Source organism: Podarcis pityusensis, assembly GCF_964106645.2.
Source record: "Podarcis pityusensis genome assembly, chromosome: 5".
NCBI classification, from domain to species: Eukaryota; Metazoa; Chordata; class Lepidosauria; order Squamata; family Lacertidae; genus Podarcis; species Podarcis pityusensis.
In genome coordinates, this window is record NC_138032.1 from 73,259,442 (window position 1) to 73,286,093 (window position 26,652).

Below are 26,652 nucleotides of genomic sequence, written 5' to 3' on the forward strand. Positions count from 1 at the left end.
TACAACTTAATTGATTTCAGATGTAGGAAGCTTTGGCAAAGGCGTTGGGCGTTTATCCCTCTCAGCCTGCCCCCCGCTGGAGAACTGGGGCATGACAGGGTCTATTCGGGGGTGGATCCATCACAAAATGCACATTTACGCAGATGGCCCCCAAATCCTGAGGGAAGCTCTATGGTCCGCTAGGCCTATGCACTTGGCTCTTTGGACAGAGACTTCTTTCCAGAGCCCTCTAACGAGGTACCCTGTTAACGCCGCCGCAGGGAAAATGGGGTGCGTGAGTCACCACTTCACCACACCTCGGCTGGATGAAAGACTATAGGATTCCGTCTAAGGCCCAAACCGCCAAAGTTGTGACCATGGGGAAGGTGAGACCTGCAGAGCAGGGGAAATTACTTCCCGGCTCCAAATATGGCAACCGCCAGAAGACCACAGTAAAGTCTGGCTAGCTGAAAAGAAACAGTTAGAGCAGTAATCAACTATTAATGAAGGGAGGGGAAGGGATGGGTGATGCTCCTGGCCGACTGGATGCTGTGCTAAGTGGTCAGTCAGGCTAAGTAGCTGGCCATGCCCCCCCCCGGCCCCTGCGGATTGGCTCCTTTGAAGGATGGGCTAGGCAGGAACCCGTGAGCCTCCATTGTGGCTGGAGGAGATAGGGAAACAATCTAAAATGGTGCTGTGTGTCCAGAGGAGAGAGGACGTGTCGCATTGGGCTGCAACTGCCACTCACCGGCAAGTTGGCAAGCAGCCGTTGCCAAGCAACTTGTCATTGTAACATCAGCAATCAGTAGACCAATCCCCTCCATCTGCACACTCCCCCCCTTTAACTGTTCATTATTAAATTTAACTGTTCATTTTAAAAGGATATACATCTTAAAAAGCGAAATACAAAGCTACACATAATGGATGGTATACAAATACCACACACACACACACACACACACAGACACAGTATTTGTATACCATCCATTTTATATATATAGGGAAAGTACTAGTTAAAAGTACTTTCTTCTCTGGTCGCTGCTGTGAATACATGACCTCACTGCCTTTAAGTATAGAGAGAAGGCACAGAACCAGATGTGACTGGATGAAGTTACCACTCCCCTTTTTGTTCAGAGCCATGTTGCAGATTTCAAACTTTTCAATTGTCTGATGGACATTTTAATAATCTCTTGGATTCGATCTGCCATTCCAACCATGTCTACCCACTCACGTACAGCATACACTCAGTGCTATATAGAGCATAAAATGGGGACACAAACATCATTAGATTATTCCAGGATACCACAATCACTACAAGAACTTGCTCCTGCTTTGTAGATTTGACAGGAGAAATAAATTGGACATTTTTAATATCCCATTGAATGATGCTAACGTGCAGGAAATTAAACCAAAAAACCCGAGAGGTTGTGAATATGTAAAATACACCAGATAGAACCTGTCAGACATCTATTAATTAAGGATGCATTTTACAGCATAATATCTAACAGCTCAACAAAATGTTTGATTGCCCTATAAAAGTTCGCCTTATAAGGGAGTGTTCAGATTATAGCACTGGTAATGCTGTGGCTGTAATGGGAAGAATATTGCTCATGAAATGGCCACAAGGAATTTGAGAGACCAAGGAACATCAAATTATGCCCAGACTTGCAAAGGAAATGCTGAAAACATATCGGCCCTACTATCATACAATGGGGCTGTAGACAGAATTTGAAGCAGTTAGGGCAGTGCAATTTTTCTGGAAAAGGAGGTGCCAGAACTCACCATGAACACCTCCCTTGTTCTCTTATAATGGCAATGGCGCTTAGCTGAGAGGTGCCAGAACTGAGTTCTGGTGAGTTCTGGCTAAAAAAGAGCCCTGGGTTAAGGTGCTGTGCATTCAACTCCAACCTCAATCATAAAGCCCACTGGGTGACTTAGACCATGCGGTTTTCCAGGCTCCAACCGCGAAATGCATAAAGGTACCTTCAAATCCACACATAGGTGTAGAAAGTGGGGATTAGGTCAGTATCAGAACCTGCAAAGGACAGATTCCTCTAGCAGTTCTAATGTAGAATCAACCAGTAGTTGAAGAAGAAGAAGCAGAAGAGTTTGGATTTGATATCCCGCTTTATCACTACCCGAAGGAGTCTCAAAGCGGCTAACATTCTCCTTTCCCTTCCTCCCCCACAACAAACACTCTGTGAGGTGAGTGGGGCTGAGAGACTTCAAAGAAGTGTGACTGGCCCAAGGTCACCCAGCAGCTGCATGTGGAGGAGCGGGGAAGCGAACCCGGTTCACCAGATTACGAGTCTATCGCTCTTAACCACTACACCACACTGGCAAAGCTAAAGAATAAATGCTAAAATGCATGTAAAAATGCATTTATCATTTTTAGGATAAAAAAAATTCTGTTTAACAATTCAGAATGGCCACTGGCTGTGGATAGGTAAACCCATCCCTCATTGTATCACAGGGCAATGTGATCAATTTGTATCTTCCCATGGCAAATATATTTCTTCTCGCATTGTTAAAAAATACAGCTACTTATTATCTTATTTGCTATTTCAAAATAATCAGAAAACAGTGAAGGATTTGCGTTTCTCTCTTTTGATTTTACTCTCTGGTTTTGGAGAGATATGGTATCTGTGTTGATTACCTAGCCTTCATAATAATTAAGCTCAGAAGTATTTTCCATGTGTTTGGAGTATTTATTCTAGCATCTCTTTCTTCTAGCATCTATTAATAGCAGGTTGCTTCAGAGATTAAAGCTGATATTTCACAAACTGCCAAAAATCTAGCTATTGTGATCTCTCCTCACAGCTTTGTGGGAACCTTATCAATTAAAAAATAGTTTATTCTTTATCCTCTCTCTTGTTCTGCATCTAATTAGTTGATATTGCTAACTACCTCCAGTTTTAGCATGTGCTGTTTTTAACAGAGCTGAGGGCATTCTGTGTTGCTTCTTAATGCATATCCATTGCTGTTTAATGACCTAATTACTGTATTGCCAGCAGTTATTTCACTTAGGCTGGGCATATTGATTTCCTTCACAGGAGTGAGTATCTGCTGAAAAGTGTGATTTTCTCAACTCACAGCGAGTGTACAGTAGCGTTGTTTGCACCATCAGGACTGCAGCAGTAGAACAGGAAAGAGGATAATCTCTTATTTCACCAGCAAAGAGAATGGTTGAAAGTGTGAATGCATATGAAATGATCATATAAACCAAACATAATAAGAAGTATTTAATGTGGGACCAGATATATTGGCCCAGATTTTCACTTGTTTGAGGAGTGGGGGAAGAATGGTTGAAAAAACAGTTTGTTTTCATGCAGCGAGTGAAATCAGTTGGTGATGACTGGATTTGCCATTAACACAAGGCAACAGAGGGTTCTCTCCTCCCCTGCAGTATCTTCCTTTTATTTTTTTTAAAAAAACCAGATTTGCCAGTGAGCAGCCTAGCAACTTCCTCATTTGCCACAGAATGTCCCAATGTGAATGTTGGCAAAGCCTTTTGTTATAAAAGAATGACAGAAAGTGCCTTGCTGGCTCCCCCCCCCCCCCCGGCATGGGTGGGTGGGACCCTTACTGACTCCAGCTACAAAACTTGAAGCTGCTGAGGAGGCCAGAGACCAGCTTGGCTGTGAGTCCTGGAAGACCTGCCCCCTGAGGCTGCTGAAGAGGTCACTTACAACACTTAAGAATTCATTCACATGTGCACGTTCATCACTTGATAACCGTAGGATCAGGTGATGAGTTCCACTTGTGAAGGGGCTATCAGATATCAACACCACAGAAATTTGACATGTCAGTGGAGAACATTCTCACATTTAATGTGAGTTATCAAGTTGTGCTTTCCCGGCCAACAACTGCATTCCTGTGGTGAAGTGGGCAGGCATTCCTTCTGCCACACACGCAATGTAACATTTGATGTGACCACTCAAATGTGAAGGCCTGAACACACAGAGCCCCAGTTTACATGGTTATTTTCCTCATATCCCCCCCCCCCCCACTTCTACCAGAAGTAGGCATGGGGAAGAAATTCAGTTCAGTTTATATTTAAAGGTGAATCTACCCAGTTTGCACTTCCCAAAACATAATGTGAACTGTAATGCAGCCGTCCTTCAAAATTCACACTTACCCAAATTTTGCAATGCAATTCTCTAGCCAAGTACACAAAAGCATACACTAAGTGTGCAGAAAAATCTATATACAGTGAAAATAATATCTAAATTGCATTATATTACGGGAAATTGTTTGTAAAAACATGTACATTGGGTAAAATTACATACAAAACTGTGTATATCAGGAGAAATTTTCATTCCCTGTTTTGGGAAGTTTTTAATGTTTGATGTTTTATCGCATTTTTTAATATTCTGTTGGGAGCCGCCCAGAGTGGCTGGGGAAACCCAGCCAGATGGGCATGGTATAAATAATGTTGTTGTTGTTTTAAAAAGTTGCAGGCGAATGTGGGAATGTGGATAATTGAACTTGAGATTGGAGAAAAAGAGAAACAAAAGCTGACACGGATTTGCCCATTCCTTATCAGGAATGCACAGATCTTCCCCAGTTTTCCCTTCTGATGAAAGCCCCAAATGCTCCCTTAGTTGACAACTGCAACTGTGCTTTGGGGTGGTGATCATCTCTTGGTCTTCCTCTGTGGAAACAGAAGCACTGCAACTGTTTCACCATCTGTGAGTCGGATTGGAGTTTAGCAAGCAATTCTATGCTGATGGTTGCTCACAGGCAAGTTTTGCAGGGATGAAAGGGAGGCTGGCAACTGAGCTCTATTGACCGTTCAATACTGCTTTAATTCCACATTTCAATTTCTCAATAAACTGACAGGTCTAGTGCAGAGTGTGCATGCTGGGGCAATGACAGAATTGACATGAATTCAACTTATTTGTATTCTGCTGGCTGTTAGCTAGCTCTAGCAAAAAGATGTAGAAAATCAAATGTTTATTGTAGAAAACATCCTCAGACAGAGCAGAGGCCTTACCCACCAATTTTTCCAACGTTCCACTTGGTTTCTCATAAAGGGGCAGCAAAGTATGATCAATCAATAAAGGTGAGGGTTCAGACTCCACAAAAGCTCAAACCCATGGCAATAGGTAACAGAAAATTCCACTGCTTTTGGTCCTGTTAACAATTTGGTATGCCATTCCATAGATACCTTTGGCATCATGATGTCTTGCATTCTTATCCCAGAATATACATTGACTAACCACTATACGAATCTATAGCCATATGGCCAAAATAGGACCATAGAATGGGTGAAATCAAGCACAGGCATATCAAACATTTTTAGAAGGCCTTACAAAGAGGTTAGCAACTATTAGGTGTGTATATACATCCCCAGGTTTGAAGGATAACTGTTTTAATTTTGCTTACACAAAAGTAGCAAACAAAAAGGAGTGCAAAACTATTTAAGGTGAATTCTTTTTCTATAATGCATCTTGATCTCTGTTGCTGCATGAGATATTAAATAGAAGGTTATGGCATTTTTGTGAGCGGACTAAATCAATAAGGTTTTCAAAAGCATGAGAGGGGAAATATATTTTATACACATAAAGAGCTGTGAACAGCCAAACTACAATAAAAGCCACATTTTCTATCTGCCTTAATTGAGGGTAAGGGGGAAAAAATTAAGAGAGAATGTTGTGTCTTGCCAGGGAAGTTCAGAATTTTGCTACATTATTATTTCTATATACTTTTGTTCATGTTTGTATGAACTTATTTAAGTTGTGTTAAAATAATTTTAAGAGCAAGTTTTACAGGGTCATGCTGTGTCAGACCATGGAGACTCAGATTTATTTTTTTACAGGTGTGTGTGTGTTAGAAATACAGAAGATTTTCATAATAACAATAAAATAAAATGTTCATTTCCGTGTACCATACACAATAAACATACTTCGTTTTTCTACAAAGCAGTTGTAAGGGTTGTCTTCCCTCTCTTGCCCTAACCAAACATGATAGTTTTATCATATTCAATATAATTTTAAGTTGGATTATGCTTTTATATTATTTTATTCAGGTCTATGCAAATTGTTTTTATTTTAACATTTCTTAATTTTATTTAGCTATGTAGTTCCCTTTTGTTATTCTTGCTTATACTAGATGATAGTCTGATGACAAATAAAACAAACTTATCTGAGGTAATGATTTTTAGATTTCTAAATTACACATTTTGCATGTGTATAAAAATACTGTGCAATGAATTCTGGCAATGTGCATTATTCACAAATGTGTATTTGGAATCCCATTCAGAAAGGAGCACTGTGGGTGTTTGAAACAGTGATTCTGCTGGTACAGAGAGCCACCTTGGGAAGCACAAAACACAGGCCTGACCGGGAAGTATCTATATCCAGGACAAGAGAGGAGGAATTAAGCAGCACGAGAGCATGGGATGGTTGAAGAACCTTGGAGAGCAAAGCTGCTTCATTCTTCTTGCTCACCATGATGGCCATTTGCACATGTACCCAGACGCTCACAGTTCAAATCCAGTATACTCTGACAGATGCTTTTGTACAGCTCCTGTATGTCCCAGCAAACTGTGACTTACGGCACCAGGAAACTGGAAGCCGCTTTAGACTGAATGAAGACATTAGCCCACCTGGCTCAATATGTTTACAGTGACTGACAGCCGCTTTCCAGGATTTCAGAGAGAAATATTTCCCAACCCTATCTGAAGATGCCTTGGATTGAACCTGGGATCTTTTCCATGCAAAGTATATTCACTGAGATACGACCATTCCAATACAATACTCTCCCAATACATTATTCTTCCTGTTTTGATTGGTTGGTGGCTGACACAGGAAATTTCCCAGTTCAACCAGATTCTCAGCATGTAATAAATTTGTATCATCCAGCGCAAGATACTGCAAATGGTCCATATTTTGGTTCTCTTTCCCAAACTATTGCTACTTGTGGAGAGTGCTGGATCCGGCATCCTGTTTGCTGGTTTTCTTAATATTCTGTCTGATGATTCAGACAGTGAATATAGATTTTTCTTCCCCCATGGAGAATGTTGCTGGCTGGTAGATAATAAATGGAGAAGATAGTTCACTGGATTTCTCCCTAATGGCTTCCACTGAGCCAATATGTATCATCTGTTATAATGAGTCCCTGTCACAAGAACAGTGACTAAAGTTTAAAATAACAACATAAAAGATTTCTTCCCACATCATGTTTTGTTTTTCTCCTGGTCTTCTTGTTACTTTTTCCAAGTGTAGCATTTGCATAGCAAGCAACCGCATGGCTGTTTTTTTACAAGATGGTAATTAATTTCAAATTATCTTGTTCCACTCAGAAGTGAATTCCTTTTAATAAAATAATGATTTCAAAGTAGCTCTTTTTAAGTTTCATTTTTCTAAGGAGATGCAAAGACAGGCTGACTTGGGGCCAAATCATTTTGAAGCTATTAAATAGAGCCCTTATCAGAAGTGATTATAGAGGAAGATATTTTGGTGGTGGCAGCGGCCGGGGGGGCAGGGGGAATAGGGCATACGTATGCCCAGGGTTCAGTGTTTTATGGGCAACACTAAAAATACTAATCTGTATAAGATGAACAGCCGCATCAACTGACATTTAGTCAGACAACATAGAGCCAGTTTTTTGGGTGTAAGCATAAAACTCTTTCCCCATATAACCTTGGGCAACTCACCATTTGTTTAACTAACAAACCACAACACTTTGTTTAAAGTAAAATGGGAGAAAATGGTCCTGGGATATTCTATCCTGCATGTTAGGGCTGAAAAGAAATCTAAGACATTGTTTAGTTTACATGTCAATCTACACAGCTGGGCATTATTATAGAAGTTTTATTATAGAAAGAGAAGTTGTAAGGTGGCTTTTTCCTACATATACATTTTGATCATACTTTCAAGTGCTGGAGGCTCAAAAAATCCCTATTATGGGTAAGTTTCCTCTTTTGAAATCAAATGTGGCTGTGTTCAATTTCCTTGCCAATTCACTTGCGTATATGTTGTGTATATGTTGCATTTGACAACTTTGTGGTCAGTTCAACCACACTTATGTCTCCCATCAGGTCCTGGGTTTGGCACTACTTACAATTAAGGCCAGGGTTGCCACCACTTTGGTTGACTCCATTGTCAACTGTTCTGAATAGGGCTAATGCTGCAATGGTATAATGTGGGATTTATGCCGAGAAAGAACTGGCAATGGCTTCAAACCTGAAAGGTCTCTGTGGGAAAGAGAGGTGACAGAAAGTAGCCTCTCATGCTTCCCTTCCCCTTTTATTGTTTATTAGGTTTAAACTTCTGGTCATAAGAAACTGCTTTATGTTGGGTCAGACCACTGCTGGCTGGCGCTCCAACAATGGCTCTCTAAGGTATCAGTCTGAAGTCCCTGGTTAGCACTGGCAGCTTATATCCCTTTACCTGGACATTCCAATGAGCACACACAAAGAAGCACACACAAAAATACAGGAAATATGAAGCACTCAGGTTGGAAGTATGACAAACAAGACCAGTGAAGCTCTCATTTTCATAGCTCCTAAAATATTTAGCTTTTATGCTGGGACAAGATGAAAGCAGGAAAGGGATTCAAAAAACAAAACAGTACATAGAAAGGGAAAAACTGGTTAGAAAACAACAAAGAAAAACAAGGCAAGCTCCCTCAGTGAATTTTGCCTGCGATTCATCAGTATTCTATGGTTTCAGTGGAGGAAAACAGGAAGAAATGTAGCTCTGAATCCAAATTACACTGAATAGAATACCACTCTATCCAATTGTAGGGAAACAGAACTGAAGAACATTTTCATCTCTACTAGCCTGATAAAAGCACCGATTCAGAAGTAAGGATTCAAATGGAAGGTTATGAATAAAGTAATGCACAAGGACAGTGTTTCCTATATTTTGGGTTCCTGAGTCAAAATTGATAGTAGGGGTCTCAAAGTGCAGCGTCCACCTGGTGCCTTATTTCCAGGGCCACCAGCACTATTCCTGCTCTGCAGGAAGGATGCAATCGTAGACAGTACAAACCTACCCACGGAACTGCCAGCTGAGTCCGCAGGACAATTCTCACTTACCCAGACTTATAAAGCTCTGGCCTCAGAGTTTGCTCCTCAATCTGAACAACCCATCACTATCAATGGAAGAATATCTCAATTTCATTTTCTTCCCATTTATTCATTTATTTATTTATTTAAATATACATACCACCCTTCACCTGAAGATCACAAGGCAGTTTACAGAATTTCTCATTTTTCCACTCTGAGGTTCAGTTATCCAAATTTCCACATCAGTCTGCAGTTTGAAAGCAGGGGAGGGAGTCCTCAAGAGAGCTTGTCAGCATTTTTCTGCTAATTTCTCCTATTAAACAAATTTGTTTTTGCAAAGCAATTTCCGCTGATGCATTTTTGTATCTTATTTTCACTAATATATGCATTCATATGCACAGTTTACCACAGTATATGCATTTTTGTACGCAAAACTTGGCGTGACAAAATGCAGCAAAGGGCCAGTTTTGAAGAATAGCTGGGCTTCAGTTTGCATATTGTTTTGAAAAGTGAATTGAAACGAATGTGATGTGAATTGAATTGAATCTGAGCTGACTGGAATGCCTCCTCCATCCCTCAGAGTAGCAATACAAAGCCATCTTGCCTTGCTTTGCCTGCACTTCACTAGACTGCAGAACTTGCGCCTTGGCCATGACTGTGCTTCTGTTTTGCCGTCTGGCTAACAGCTCAAGCATCCTTGAGTGCAATTACTACCGTACCCTCCCCTTGGTCCACGTAGGAATGGGACCATACTGTCTGGCAATGAAAGTGCTTCTGGCATTCCTTTATGCCTTTCACTCTGCTACGCAGGCTGCATCAAAGATTCTTAGTGCATCCTGATTCCTTTCTTCTTACTTTGGGCTGATGTCACCAACCACATGCTCTCAGAGAGAGACCAATGCTGCCCAGGGCCTACCCACTCCAAGTGAATAGAGTGGTAGATTCATCCATCTTATCTGCTTTATTTTCCAAGGCATTCTTCAAAACCTCTTGAAGCACAGAGTTTGGGAATCATTGCACTGGGCCTAGAACCAAGGCACTAATGTTAAGCAATTTATTTTGAAGTGGATCCCACTTGTGAAAAAATGGTTTAAGATAAGAGCCACCAACCCATTTTGGACAGGGGACACTTTTGCAATTTTGAGGAAGTGCGATGAGCACCCGTCACAAAACCGCTGCCAGTGCAAACAAGAACTGAATAGGAAGAGCAAAAGACTCTCATGTATTGTGGATACCTGAGGAAATATTTTCTGAGACCTTTTGTGGGCACCTTAAGAGGTACTCGTGTGGCAACTGCCATCTGCAGGTGCAGCACTGGCAACCCTGATTTAGGGATTACAAAATTGTAACATCATATTAATTTTAAGTGTTATGTTTATTATTTGTGTGCACACTATTAATTTGAGATGATGATGATGATGATGGATGACAAAAATATCCAGTGCTGAACAGGTTAAAAATAAAGAGTGGCATTAGGAAAGTTGCTTAGGAACACACATACTCAAGCTACAACCCTGTACAAACTTACTTTGGAGTAAGCACCATTAAAATCAGTGGGGTTTATTTCTGAGTAAACATGCACAAGATTGCACTATGTCATGGATGCAACACCCATCAGCTCCAGGTACCTGACCAATGGTCAAAGATGATGGGAGTGATTTTAAAGAACCTCTGGAGGGCATCAAGTTGGCTAGCTCTACACTTCATGATCTGGTGGTAATTCCCCATTATTTTTGTTTGTGAAGGCCTTCCAGTTTTCTGTTGAAACCTTTGCAACAAATGGTACTTAAAAATGGAGGGGTAGGGGGAATGATGCAGAAAGCAAAATTATTATATTGGATCTTTTCTTCCATATAGCAATATAAATAAATGGAATCTTATTTGTCAGGGGGCTTATGGAGTTACAGGAATCACTGCTACTACTATCTTCTAAAAATGCAAATATTGCCCTTTTTACAAATACAAGATTCTTTGCCCCAGACTCCTTGTAGTTTAAGTATTCAGCTGTTTAGACTATTTCAAATCTCAACTGGCATTAGCGACATGCGGGAGGTGGGGAGAAGGAGAGAGAGAGTGCCAAAGAATGTTTGATAACAGAGTCAGGAGACAAATGTTTTATGACGAATCATTGTTGAAAAGCACAAGTACTGCTAAACGCCATCAGCATCTACTGTCCACCAGAGGCTTGGTCTGAATACTAAATTATCAACTTCATTCTCTATTCCTTGCTGATGACAGGGTGGCTTTGCAAGATTAAAAAACAAAACCATTGCCTCTTCATTAGTACCCCAGGAATTGTCCAGCGACTTAAATGATTAATCCTGTGTAAACACTGTAAAATCTATGTAGAGGCAGTAACTCTGATCTGCACATCTCATGTGATACCTGGTAAACCATGCTATTTGATATCTAATGATTGATATTTGGCTGTCTACGCCTTCCGATGTTGGTGGTCTTCAACTCCAGCCATTCCTGATCACTGGCCAAGCTGAAAGGGGCTGATGGGAGCTGGAATTCAAGAACATGTAGAGGGCACCATGTTGGCTATTCCTGGCCTATGTTATTCATTCAAGCCCCTCTCCTCTTGGACTCTATGAAAGGCCATCAGCAATGCATCTTATTAGAGGAGATGGAATGGGAGAGAGGCCCTTTTTGTTGGCCTAACCAACATTTTGACCTTCTCATCTTGGACTTCAGCAGTGTCCAGCCACTCTGTGTCAGATGGAGGTCTATTTTTTATATACTACATTTCTTATTTATTTATTGGCTTTATTTCTCAGGGAAAGAAGGCTATACATATTAGTAAAATGAACATCAATACATTATTTGATATTCAGTATTTGGTAGCCTAGGTTTCACTATCAGTAACATTTGACAGTTTAGACATACAATATTTATCATTCTGTTTATATTTTTTATATTCATTTACCTGAGAAGAGGATTAGAAGCTGATATTAAAATGCATATTATCTGAAAAACAGGAAGAGAATAACAACTGCAGAATGTTTGTAGGCTCAAGAGAATGGTCTTTCAACTGCCACTCTCTTGGGCTCCGCATCAATATACCAGAGCTAGTTTTTTGTACTCCAAAATTATAGCTCACTAGGGAATACAACAAATTTAGATAACAAGAACTGGGTGGCAGAATTAATGCAGTATATGTGACAAAAATTTGTCAACATACAAATAAATACATAAAACTAGGACACAATATCCCAGCTGATATGTTTAAAAGCTCCTGGTGGTCACTTGTCAGAGCATGGATCACACAGACTGAAGGAGGCAATGGTATGACCTACGGACACTGTTCTTTTGGACAATTGTGACTGCTCCCCCCCCCCAAAAAGCCAGTTGCAGTCATGCTAGATGCAAGTGCATAAGTACCAGTTCATATAATTGGCATCGCCACACAATTCCTTTTTTTAAAAAAAAAATAATGTTTATTACTTTTATAGATTACAAAAAGAGAAAAAAGAAGAGAAAAAAAAGAGAAAAAAGACAAAGAAGGAAAGCAAAAAGAAAAAAAACCAATACAATACAATATATAAACAATGCAAAACACAACCTAAACTCAAAACTAAACACATTAAACTAAACTAAACAAACCCCACTCCCTAATCCTAAATGAAACAAAACAAAAACAATTTAAAAACATACATCATCTCTTTTCCGTATTCTATCTTTCATTCCCTTGTTTCCTCGACCTCCTCTCACCTCCCTTTTTGTATTCCACTTCTTTTAATTGTTTCAGCAAATCCTTTCCATCTTTCTCCATTTTCTATCATATTGTAAATAACGTATTTTTTAACCTTATTTTCCATTAAAACTAAAATACTTATATATACTTAACTCCTTATAAAATTTCTGCTAAGCCCATAAAAAATCATTCCACCATTTTTCTATCACTCATTAGTTTTACCATAAGTCTATATATAAACTTTAAATTATCCAATCTTCTTCCACCATCTCCTCTCCCTGGTTTTGGATTCTGCCAGTCCTTTCCGTCAACTCCATAAAGTCCATCAACCTGGTGATCTTATGTCCGAGGCTCTTAACTCTTTTCCAAGTCCCTTCTGCAGGTCTTCTTCATTTTCTTTAATGCTAAAGAGCAAATCTTGGGGAAACTCCAACCTGTCAATCCTTTTCTTCCTTCTGAACAGATCAGCCAAATTTCCATAGTTAAAGCTACAGTCCATAAAGTATTTCAGGGCATATTTAAAGATTCCTCCAAGTCCAAAGGCCCCCAAAACTTCAATCTCCTCCAGGCCCGAGTCCATGTCCCAAAAGTCAGTTAATCCCTGCATAGAGGGATCTTTCCAACTTACCTTCTTTCGTCCAAGCCGGGATCCATTCCTCAGAGTCTGACTTTTCCTAGATTCAATCATAAAAGGCCTCAACTTATAGTCCTCAATTTGCTTCTGTAAAGCCACAGATCTCAGTTGTATTACTTTAGGTTCAACTTTATGTTCAACAACAGCAGCATTCTCCTTCTCCTCCTTCTCCTCCACCATTTGTCCTGCCAAAATGGATTCCTGTACCAAGTCCTGAATTATTTCTGTGTTGATGTTCGCTTTTTGACTCAAATTAGTCACTTTTTGTTCCAAATTATCAACTTTAAAAGTCATGTCATCCATCTTCTTGTGAAGCTGTCCCAGCGAACAGCTTATCTTACATAAAACAGTCACAATGGCCTCTCCTGTCAACATTTTTAAATGGTCCAAGGTCACTCTCTGGTTCTCAGAAACCTTATCTGCAGCTGGAAATCCCCCAGTTACAGTCCTGTAACAGTTTCAAAAGCTCCCTCTAGAGGGAAACAGTCTCCACATGTATCAGTTCTTTCAAGCACAACTCAAGCATTAAAGATAAATTTTCAGCTACTTTTCCTCTTTTTTAAACGCAGAGGAGGACAATGGAAACAGTATCTTACTCTTATTTAGCTAGCTGTCAAATCCGTTCTGTCAAATGCACTCTCTCCAAACGTCATCTGGCAGCCCGTTCCCAGGTTCAGAGCAGTGGTAATTTGATTTTTCACTCTCTCCTGCAGGCTCACTAGATCCAAAATTTCCCCCTCTTCTCCTGCTTCCAAGGGGGGTTTTGTATTTTAAACCAATGGAAATTTAATCCTTTGCCAAAAGCTTTTAAAGACTTTAACTTGTAATGTCTTTGCTTCAGTCTATTTACAAAAACGGGAGGCGGACTTCCTGTTTATGACCTCCCGCTTCAGTGCCAAATTAAAGTATTTAAAAATCCAATTTTCCAATTTACTCACGAGTAGTTGTTTATAATCCAATTGTCCACAGGAAAAAGTAAGTGCTCTCCGGCAACAGCAATGCGGCTTCACTCCGTGAAAAAAGCAGTCAATTCAAAGCACAGCGCCACTCACCCCACGTCGCTCCGGATCCCCAAAACAGGGTTTCCCCGCGAGTAGGGGAGGCGCAAAAGGTGCCAGCCAAATCCCAGGTTCACAAGCTTCTCCCGCTTGTGATTTCAATGGGTCTCCACCTTCGCCGTGGCGGTCAGATCCTGTTTTTCACGGAGCAAGTTCCTCCCGAACGGAGGAGCTCCGCCATTGCCGGAGGCGCCAACCCGGAAGTCCCCCGCCACACAATTGCTATTGGACTTACCTCCACCTAGGCCAGTGTTTCTTAACCTTGGGTCCCCATATGTTGTTGGACTACAACTCCCATCATCCCTGAGCTCTGGCCTTGCTAGCTAGGGATGGTGGGAGTTGTAGTTCAACAACATCTGGGGACCCAAGGTTGAGAAAGGCTGACCTAGGCTCTCATGTGCGTGACCATGTGGGCTTTTAACCATATGTCCTGAGGCACTCTCACTCAAAAGCCTTTTTCAGGTGTTGAAGTAAACACACGGGTGGTGAGTGCCCCATTCCACCTCCATTTGTCACCTTGCAGCTTGTGGCAATTGAAGTTTTGAAGCAGGGAGGCTTCCTATGCATTTCAAATTTCCCAAGAGTCTAAAAGGCATAGGGTGCCTGCACAACTGCAGAATGCTTCTCATTTCAAACCTTTGCTTTCTGTGAGTTGGAAGGTGAAAGAAATGGTGACAGTGGAAGGTGGAGATGACACCAATGACAACAATTTTTATTATTTGTACTCTGCCCATCTAACTGGGTTGCCTCAGCCACTCTGGGCGACTAGCGACCCCATCCTTGCTGCTCCCTCTTATGTGTTTACATTACTCTAATTTTAACAAGTGAAGAGGGCTGAACTTAATGTTGAAACTGGAAATCACAGACCTCACTCCAAAAACTGATGAGCAAATGTAAAGCCAGTATGACACAGAAGCATTTGAGACAAGATACTTTTCATGAAAGATGAGAAACTGCAGGAATCGTGTCTCCTGTATATAACTGTCAAGTCTGATGGTTATTGGAGCATAACGCCTCTCTTTATCCTCACCGTTATGAGGACCTGTATGTGGCCTCTGACAAGTGACAGAAGCCATATGAAACTTCCCATGACTGGGATGACAAAGATTAGAAAGAGCTTAATATCATGCTACATTGGCATCAGAATTGACAGCCACATACAAGAGGCACTGAGCATTGCATTTAGTGATCTGGAGCATTAGATATGCATTTATCTATATTCTCTTTAAGACAGACTAAACAAATGTGTGTGGTCAGAAACCAATTAGATAACATTTTCTTAAATTGCTGATAGTATCCATCTAACTAAGAGATCGCCCAACCTGAAGTGAAATAAAATTGCATTTTGACAGCCCCACACAGAGTAATTGAAGCTTGAGGCTATTCCTGTCCAAGAATGGCCATAGTTGGCATACCAGTCATGGCTGGTAAATACAAAATGACAAACATTGGTATATGCAGGCATGTGAGCTAGTGTCTTTTGTGGATTTATTTGCAAGTCAGGTACAGATACACAGTAGGGCTGAGACAAATATTCACAAATATTTGAAATTTCCCCAGATTTCCTATCTTGCTACTCAGATTTGGAATTTGAAATCTGCGGCAGAACTTGGTGTCCCAAATATCTTGTGGCACCCTGTGCAATGCCCAAATCTGCCCCCCCCCCCATGGCTCATGCATTATTTATCCCCATGGGCTACTGCAACCTCATCCAAGCTTGGATTTCTCTTTTCTATCTCTCTTGAAACCATTTCAAGGGAAGAAACAGCACACCTTTTCTCCAACACCTATAATGAATAAGAGTGAATTTGCTATTTTTTACTAATCGTTTGGATTAGTGTCAGCCTACAGAAGACCCATACAAACTTTCACAGCCAAAATGATACCAGCGCTAACAGTGTGAATCCTCTGCTCCACTACACAGTGCCATATGTGTTTTGTTACCAACACGGTAACCCAAAGATAAAACAATGCCTCTTCATGTGACTGTGACCTGGCTTTGCAGCCTTCATGAATGCACTGCCACATCAGCACTCTGGAGAAGTTGCAGTTGGATATAGCTGGATACAGTTGGCTCTGCTGTGCAAGGAAACGGGGAAGTATGGTGTGTACAAATTAGAGTCACTAGCCATTATTTGTGACCTAGCCTACCACCCTCAGCACAGCCTTGGGCAAGCAAATTGAAGTTGTAAGGAGCTATCATGGAATCATGGAATTGTGATCAATGGGTTTTAGAAGGTATCAGCTATCATGGTCCACACAAACAGCAAGAAACTGCTCCCTAAAAAGAGTTTTCTCACTGTGGCATAGAGATATCCTTCTGCAAAACGAGGCTTCCACATATCCAACCTATGTGAACGAAGTTGGACAAATGGATTTGTACCTACATGCAGTACTGTGGAGCTCACTCTGGTCCTCTTGATTTGCCTTGATACATCTTTGGTGAGGATGGTTTTCAGAGCCACTAGACGCCCTCATGTCTAACTAAGCAGAGCTAGAGCTGGACTGGGGTCTCAGAGGTCAGCCCTTTCTGATTAATATTGGTGGTGTTTTTGGACGTGCCTCTTAACTAGGGGTGTCCGCAAAATTTGTGTGTTTCAAACTGTTCACAAAGGATCACATATTTTGTGCCCTCATGAAAGCAAGCAAGCACACACTGAAAAAGATTCTGTGGGCATTCATGGGATTACAATGACCTGGATGGTATTTGTTCAAGTAAATGTTTGTTTGAAAAACTTTTTTTTAAAAAAATCCTGCTACGTTAGCTTCACTTTCCACAATCCCCTTTCTGCAGACACATGTGATAATAAAATTATGTAAAATTACATGCATAAAAATGTGATCAGTAAATGGCCCAAAGTTCATGTGACAAAACACACATCCAAGTTTTTCAAAAATGATTACAAACTCTTATGCAGGTGAAACACGTAGGGATGAAAGAGCATCAAAATTAGGAAAAAGAAACAACTGTGAATCAGGATAGGCTCAATGATTCACAAAAAAATGACATGAGCCATTATCATAAATTATATCACTACTTAATGCTCCTTTTCCCCCTACCATGTCAGCAGTTTTCTCTCTAAAAAAAAATCCAGGTATTCCAATTATGGTATATATCAGTCATATACATTAGGAGTAGGTCTTCTCTTATTAAATTGTTATTTTGAAAAAACAGGGCTTGCTTATAACATGAAATTACTTTTAGTTTTTCACTGCCAGTGAAGGAACTGTGAAAATGTCAATCAAATCACAGTGGGCTGAGTTGAACATATACTCAGTAATAGGTCTTAAATAGATATGAGCAAAGCTTGGAGATAGTAGCTTTCCTGAGTTTAATTTTTTTTTGTTTCTGTTGCCTGGAGTTAGTACTGTACCGTTGCCCTCCTCAGTATGAGTGATGTTAAGACTTCCGCAACTAACATACACTAAGGAAAAGGCATCTATCATGAGCAGTAGCATAACCTTCTTTGGCTGGATCCTGAGACACCCCCCACCAAGAAGCCACTACCATATTCTTCTGTGAATGAACTATGGTTAAATCTTGAGTTGTCATGTTTCTTAAATATATTAGCCCAAACTGAGCAAAACTCAGGTTGGAATACTTCAAATGCCTGCACCAAAATACATCAGAAATAGGGATTATAAGTACTTTGGGGTGGTAGTCAATGCTTGTCCCACGCAGAGTAGATCCGTTGACATTAATGGACATTACTAGTTTAGGTTGATTAATTACTGTGGGTCTATTCTGAGTAGGATTTAAGTGACTAGAGTTTGGTAGCGTTACAAGCTTGGTGGATCAGGGGAATGCTGTGGACATAGTATATCTTGATTTCAGCAAGGAATTTGACAAAATCCCCCATGATATGCTTGCAGAGAAGCTGGTAATATGTGGGTTGGATGAGATAACAGGGGGATTTGTAGTTGGTTAACCGACTGAACCAAAAAAGTGCTCACTAATGGTTCTTGGTCACCCTGGAAAAAAGTGACAAATGGGGTACCACAAAGTTCTGTCCTTGGCCTGTTGTTGTTCAACATCTTTATAAACATCTTGGATGAAGAAATTGAGAGGATGCTCATCAAATATGCAGATCACACCAAGTTGGGAGTGGTAGATAATGCCGAAGACAGAATCAGGATTCAAGATGACCTTAACAGATTGGAGAATTGGGCACAAACTAACATAATGAATTCAATAAGGACAAATAGCAGGTTCTACACTTAGGTAGAAAGAACCAGCTGCAGAAATATAAGATGGGGGACATCTGACTCGACAGTAGTAAATGTGAAAATGATTGAGGGATCTCAATAGACCACAAGCTTAACACGAGTCAACAGTGTGATGCAGCGGGGGGGGGGGAGCTAATGTTATTCTAGGGTGCATCAACTGAAGTATAGTGTCCAGATCTAAGGAAGTAATTTGTTGTTGTCCAACTCTATTCTACCTTGGTCAGGCCACACCTGGAGTACTGTGTCCAGTTCTGGGCACCACACTTTAAGAAGGATATTGACAAGCAGGAATGTGTGCAGAAGAAGGTGACCAAGATGATCAAGGATCAAGCCTTATTAGGAACAGCTGAGGGAGCTGGGTATGTATAGCCCCGGGATAAGAGGAGACTGAGAGTCCAAATAAACATCAGGAAAAACTTTCTGACAGTAAGAGCTGTTCAACAGTGGAACATACTTCCTTGGAGGTGGTGGACTCTCCACCCTTGGAGATTTTTAAACTGAGGTCAGATGGCCATCTGTCATGGATGCATTAGCTGAGATTCCTGCATTGCAGGGGGTTGGACTAGATGATCATCAGGGTCCCTTCCAACTCTACAATTTTACTATTCTGTGAATACAATCCTTTGTTCTTAATATTTAAAGACACTTGGGCCTGATTCAGCCAAAGTTTATCGCCTTTAAATCACAGTTATTTCAGTGGGAAAGAGTTGAGCATATTCTGTATTTATTAGGAGAAATTCCCACTCAAATGCAAGCAGAGTGTGGTGAGGACCCAATTCAAGATCCATCTGAGAAATGTGCAGCACCTGACTTCCAGGGTGGCGCCATCGGTAATGGCGGATTCCCTCTGACTCGGAGGGGACTGGCTCTGCGGGAATCGGGTCTGCACCGCTACGGCGAAGCAGGGACCCTTCAAAAATCACAGGCAGGTGAAGCCTGTGACCGTGGGACTCGGCGGGCACCTTTTGCGCCCCCCCAACTTGCAAAGGAGCCCGATTATGGGTTCCGGGGTGAAGCGGGGAAGCGGCGCGGTGCTGTGAGTCAACTGCTTCTTCCGTGGAGCGAAGCCGCATAGCCGTTACCAGAGAGCACTACCTTTTTCCTGTGACAATTGGACTACAAAACAACAATCCGTGAGTAGGTTAATTCGGGAAATAAAGGAGAGAGAAAAAAGAAGTAATTGGATACCAAAGCGGAGAGGCATAAACAGGAAGTCTGCCTTCCGTTCTTTGTAAATAGAGGAAAGCAATGAACTTGTAAGCTAAAACCTTGAAAGACGCTTGAAAAAGACTATAATTCTATCATCTAAAACAAGCGATTTCCCCCCTTGATTGCAGGAGAGGAGGGGGGAAAGGTTTGAACTGTATTTTCCTGTAAAAAGAGAGAAAAGGAAGCTAAGAATCCACCGCTTAAACCTGGGAACGGACTGCCAATGAAAAATAGAATGCCGTACTGTGAAATGCGCTGTTGGTGAAAGTACTTTTTGACAGCTAACTCCGCAAGTCTGATACAAGTGAGATACAATATTTCTGGCTGGTTTCCCCTGGTTTCAAAGTAACTGGAAAATAACTGAATTTAAAACTGTTGTCTATTTTGTGAGCTGGGGGATTAAAAGAAAAAGGACATTTATTTTAAAGTAACAACTGTTGCCTGTTACTGTGTCCCCCTAGAGGAAGCTTGAGATTGCTACAATAACAACTGGGCCAGGGGAATTTTCCACTTCATAACAAACTCTGATCGTGGGACTGACCTTGAGTATTATCTAGACTGTTATGGCAAATGGAAAAGAGAAGATAGATTTGCTTCAGGAAAAAGCAACGAGGTCTGGTAGAGTGTTACGCACAGACGTTGGGCTGCAGCGAAGAGCTTCAACATCTGGCCCTCCTGGTTTACCAACAGGAGCTGCATTGGAACAATCTAAACCCAAAGGAATGGCATCCGAAGATGTTTTAGCTCAGGCACTTGGCAAAATTAATGAATCTTTGGAAAAATTAAGTAAACAAGTAGCTGAAGCATCAAATAAAATTGATCAAAATACCACAAGCATTAACAATTTGGGACAGAAGGTAAATACTAACACAGAAACTATTGAGAAATTACTACAGGAATCTACTTCGACCCGAAAGACAGCTGAAGAAGCAAAGGAAATAGCAGTTGCTGTAGAAGAGAAGGTACCACCGATACACAAGCAATTGGAAGACTATAGGTCAATACTGTCTATGATTGAATTGAAAGAGAAGCAAACGAATTTAAGAATCAGGGCTGTACCCGAACTTGAGAAAGACAACTTGATTGATTTTCTTACGCAGGAACTTGTAGACTTTTGGAACCCAGATTTGGAGAAGGATAACTTCAAGATAGTGAGTGCTTTTAGGCTTGGAAGAGGAGGGAAGAAGAAGAGGGTGAGAGACTGTTTGATCACCCTCCGAACAAAAGAGGAGAGAGATAAAATCTTGAGTCTGCACTTCCAGAAGACTTTGGTAATACATCAGTCAAAAGTGGAGATATTTAAGGACATTCCGAAATATCTTCTAGACCTTAGGTCCAATTATAGAGATTTGGTTGCCCTGCTGAGAAACAACAAAATCATCTTTAGGTGGGAAGTCCCCCAAGGCCTTTCTTTTAGCTTCAAAGGAAGAAAGATAAAAATAAGATCAGAGGACGACAAAGCAAGATTTTTGAGAGACCACGGTGAAGACCTGCAGAAAGAAGCTGGAGAAGAGCCAGGAATACTAGAAAGAGGAACTTTAGACATACCAAAACTACCTTTTGAATTAAGAGACCGCCTGGAGAAGGTGATACCACCTACAGAACAGGAACCACGGCATGTAATGCCTTAAGAGAGAATATTATGAAAATGATATACAGGTGGTACATGACACCAGTCAAGCTTGCAAAAATCTATCATTTGCCCGACAATAAATGTTGGAAATGTAAAGAAACTGAAGGTACATTCTTTCACCTTTGGTGGACGTGCCCAAGGATTAAGGCTTTCTGGGAGATGATTTATAATGAAATGAAAAGGGTATTTAAATATACCTTTCTGAAGAAACCAGAGGCCTTTCTCCTGGGCATGGTCGGCCAAATGGTGCCAAAGAAGGACAGAACTTTCTTTATGTATGCTACAACAGCAGCAAGAATACTTATTGCAAAGTACTGGAAGACACAAGATCTACCCACTCTGGAAGAATGGCAGATGAAGGTGATGGACTACATGGAATTGGCGGAAATGACGGGCAGAATCCGAGACCAGGGTGAAGAGTCGGTGGAAGAAGATTGGAAGAAATTTAAAGACTATTTACAGAAAAATTGTAAAATTAATGAATGTTAGAATGATGTCAGAATGAAATTAAGTGGTTCTAGCAGCAATGTCATAAAGGTGTATGAAAAAATGGTTGGTTAATAGGTGAGAATTTAAAGCTATAATATATTAAGTTAAAGGACTAAGACAAAAACAAAGAGGGAAAGGAATTGCTGAATTAACCAATTGAACCGGAATACAAAAAAGGGAGGTGAGAGGAGGTCAGGAAAGCAAGGAAATGAAATGTAAGATACGAAAGGATAAATTTGTTTCTAAGTGTTCTTTCTATACTTTTTTATATATATACTTTGCATTTTGTATGTTTTTTCTCTTTTTTCTCTATATTTTTCATTGTCTTTTATGTAGTTTTTTGTTTTTGAAATCTCAATAAATATAATTTAAAAAAAAAGAGAGAAATGTGCAGCACCTGGATAGAAGCCAAGGGCACACCTTTCATGAAGAGACAATGTGGGAGACAAATTTGAGCCACCCAAGCTATCTAGAATACTGCTTAAAATGGCAGCTGGTATTTTAATGGTGCTGCAACTCATTCTCCTATTCACCTCTCTTGGAGAAAACCCCATGGATGTCATTAACTTTTTAAAAAAGTAACTCCACCAAGTGATGTTGTGTACCAAGTTGGCAGAAGCCCACTTTGAGGGAAGCAAAGTGCATACCCTCCAACATTTATCTGATGAAAATAGGGACGTCCCATTCCATAATGATAATTTTACGATTTATACCCCACACATCTTACTGGGTTGCCCCAGCCACTCTGGGCAGCTTCTAACATACATAAAAACATAATAAAACATTAAACATTTTTTTAAAAATACCCTTTCCTATACAGGATTTCATTCAGATGGTTCAGGGGGTCGGATAACTACATACCCTCCAACATTTCTCCAATGAAAATAGGGACATCTTAAGGAAAAGTGGGACATTCCAGGATCAAATCAGAAACCAGGATGGCCCTGGAAAATATGGACACTTGGAGGGTCTGAAAGTATCTAAAACCTCGCCTGATAGGCCCATTTGAATCAGCCAGAGCCTTTTAGCAGAGACCCTGTCTGGTCACGTAGGTCTTCACGAATTGTCTGTACTGATCAGGAGATGGAACTCTTGAATATCGAAAGCCAGCAACTTCAAGTCCACCCAAACTGAATTTAAGATTGAGAAAATGAGAATTGGTCCCTTCCGTAAGCCCTTCCATCCCTATGCAATCCTATACATGCTTATTCAGAATTAAGTACACCCAAGACTTTTCTTTTCGTGGGAACTCTGCGGAACTGAATTCCAGCACCTCTCAGGCAGGTGCCAATGCCATTATAAGAGAACAAGGGAGATGTTCACGATGAGTTCCAGCACCTTTTTTTCTATAAAAATAGTACTGAGTACACCTGTGCTCAGTGGGACTTGTAGACGTGCATAGGGTTGCAGCCTAGGAATCTGTTTCTCAGTTTTCAGCCACAAGTAGAAAATAATTATGGATGCCTATACCTATAGCTATCTTTATCAGATTTAATTCTCCAGGGGAAATAAAATAGGAAAATGTACTAGGGAAAGCTATCCAAATAAAACAGATAAGTTTAGTCCAATGTTTTTACTTAAATCAAAGAAGCAACCTGTTTCAGTGGAAAAGTAAGATTAGACGAAAGAAAATCCATATTGAAATGGTTTGTTGCTGTGCAGGAGTTCAAAGTGTATTCCAAATCAGAAACTTTGCAAAGTGTTGCGAATCATATGGCAGGACAAAAACAATATATAAGAGCAGACAGCTGGTACAGCAATAATACACTGGCATCCTCTGGGATTTGACAAGGCCATGGGCCCTATCCACCAGCACGACCCCTGGAGTGGACTCATCCTCCTACCCTTTGTCCAGAACTCTGCCTTTATTAGGCAGCAGCGGCAGGCAAGTGGGAAGCTGCCAGTTTAATATTGCCCACAAAGTGATTTTGGGTGGCTTGCAATCTCCTGTGTGTAAGACTGTGGTGGTGCTACAGCTGTAAACCGCCCCCCCATCAGGTGGGGGTAGGATTCTGATGTCAGAGGGGGCCTATGGGAGAAAATTTTGTTTATTTATTATTTATTTCACTGCTTGATTGTAAAAAACAAAACAAAAAACAACTCAGTGGTTTATAAAAGATTAAACAGTAAAATCAAGAAAAATTTGCAACATCCAAAAGCTAAAACACTGAAACAGATAAAATTACCTCAACTTTCTAAGCATCTTTGTCGGCATCCCCCTTACAGCAGAGGGAGCAGCAGTGGCAATTTTAAAATTATATTGTTACAAGGAAGTTCCTTGAAGGAACCTTTTTCATTTCTGAGATGAGCTGTGGAAAAACCCCTGACCTGCAATATGCTTTAGTTTGAATTAGGGGATAGCTTGCTATGGAGAGCAACTACTGACAATTTTCAGTCTAACCTTCATTCCCAGCAGCAGTGGGGTAACTTGAAAATATTATATATATGCAGGATGTTTTTTTCCGAGTCAAAATAACCTGCTTGAAGCATGGAGAGACAAGACTAATAACTGAACTAGCATTTAACGGGGTGTGTGGTTTTATGAACCAGGTTGCAAAACTGGATTAGCGCTATGGATGAAAGCCCTGATGAACCACTATAAACAGAGAGGGGGTTAGAACAAAATAGAAAGGCTTGTATTGTACTCTTGTTCAGGAAAGATCTTGCATCAAAAGCAAATTTCTCCATTTACTTTCTAGCCTCTGTGAAATTTTAAATGTGCATCAGAGGCAGTGAAGGATTGAGATTCAACATCCACTTGATTCAAGTTCCATTTTTAAACTGTGCACTATTTCTTCTTTCACTTTCTCTCATTTAATTCCTTCTTGAGCTGCTACTATTTATGAGTTTCCCAGCCATGCATGCTTAGGTCAATATTTTGGTTCTACTACTCAGAAACCCAGCAAATACTGAACGTCATAATGCTGAGTATATTTCATCATGAAAAATTTATAGGATTAATTTAATCGCCTCTCTTTCTTCCCAGAATGTCCACAAACATTGATTTTGTCAGATTAATTCATTATTCAAATGTTAATGTAAACTGTTTATTCTCTAGCTTGATGCTGCCCAGAATGTGTTGTTTAGTTACATAAATCACATGGAAATATTTATTTCCAATTGTCTAACAGGACAGAAGCAACTCTCTTAAACTTCCTACTAAGAATGCATACTCCAACCACACAGATATTTCTTTTTCATGGAAATGCCATTTAATTCCAAATTTAGTTGGTCCATAAGAGCTGAAACATTAATGTTGATTAATAAAATATTACTTCCATGTTTAGTAACAATCTTCATACACAGTGCTTCATTTCAGTTTGCAAAACTGAATTCAGGACATTATTAATTACTGGGTCTGTACATGATTACTCCTGAATCCAAAGTGTGACTTGTGACAGATAAAGAGGCTCGAGGATCTGGAAGGAAGAGAAGAGCCTCCACTTGTCGCTATATTCCAAGGACTGTCCTGGATTTACAGAAGCCGTCCTGGTTTCTGATTTGATCCTGGAATATCCTGCTTTTCCTTAGGACATCCCTACTTTCATTGGAGAAATGTTGGCGAGTACGGAGTTATATGACCCACAAGCCAAGGAGATAACTATACAGTGCTACCTCAGGTTAAGTACTTAATTCATTCCTGAGGTTCGTACTTAACCTGAAACTGTTCTTAACCTGAAGCACCACTTTGGCTAATGGGGCCTCCTGCTGCTGCTGCGCCGCCGCTGCACGATTTCTGTTCTCATCCTGAAGCAAAGTTCTTAACCTGAAGCACTATTTCTGGGTTGGCGGAGTCTGTAACCTGAAGTGTATTTAACCCGAGGTACCACTGTACAGCACAACCTTTAGAAGACATCTGAAGCAAAAATCTATCATTTGCCCGATAACAAATGTTGGAAATGTAAAGAAACTGAAGGTACATTTTTTCACCTTTGGTGGATGTGCCCAAAGATTAAGGCTTTCTGGGAAATGATATATAATGAATTAAAAAAGGTATTTAAATATACCTTCCCTAAGAAACCAGAGGCCTTTCTCCTGGGCATAGTCGGCCAAATGGTGTTAAAAAAGGACAGAACTTTCTTTATGTATGCAACAACAGCAGCAAGAATACTCATCGCAAAGTACTGGAAGACACAAGAACTTCCCACGCTGGAGGAATGGCAGATGAAACTGATGGACTATATGGAACTGGTGGAAATGACTGGCAGAATCCGTGACCAGGGAGAAGAGTTGGTGGAGGAAGACTGGCAGAAATTCAAAGACTATCTTCAGAAACACTGCAAAATTAAAGAATGTTAGAGTGAGGTTGGATCGAAAATAAGTGGTTTCCAGCTGTACAGGTTAAAGTTATTGATAGACTAAGATTAAAGATTAGGATTAAAGATGATTAAGGAAATGGAAATTTGGTACTTAAGAGGTAAAACTTTAATGATATATTATATTAAGGTTAAAGATTAGGATTAAAGAAGTTTAAGTGCTATATATTATATTATATTAAGATTAAAGATTGGGATTAAAAAAGTGGAAAAGAAATTGCTGGACTAACAATTTGGACTGGAATACAAAAGAGGGAGGTATGAGGAAGTCCAGAAAATAAGTAAATTTAAAAACGGAAATGGAAAAGTGATATTGTTTTTAATTGTTCTGGTTTCTTTTTTGTTTCTTTTTTGTATTTTGTTTTCTGTGTTTTCTTTTTGGATTATGTATTGT

At 40.4% G+C, this 26,652-nt stretch overlaps 1 long non-coding RNA gene across 17 annotated transcripts in view; it reads right to left on the bottom strand.

Moving 5' to 3' along the window:
• The window catches only part of LOC308476927, an 808,687-nt gene that overhangs the window by 513,820 nt on the left and 268,215 nt on the right, over window positions 1-26,652 (bottom strand). The window contains exons 2-3 of one of the 17 annotated variants that reach the window (XR_013986210.1): window positions 11,925-11,965; window positions 9,156-9,308 (exon numbers count right to left, since the gene is read on the bottom strand). The exons of 15 other annotated variants lie outside the window; for them this stretch is intronic. This is a non-coding gene — a long non-coding RNA (uncharacterized lncRNA). The remainder of the gene's footprint in view (window positions 1-9,155; window positions 9,309-11,924; window positions 11,966-26,652) is intronic. One more of the 17 variants, XR_013986207.1, reaches the window with a different exon arrangement.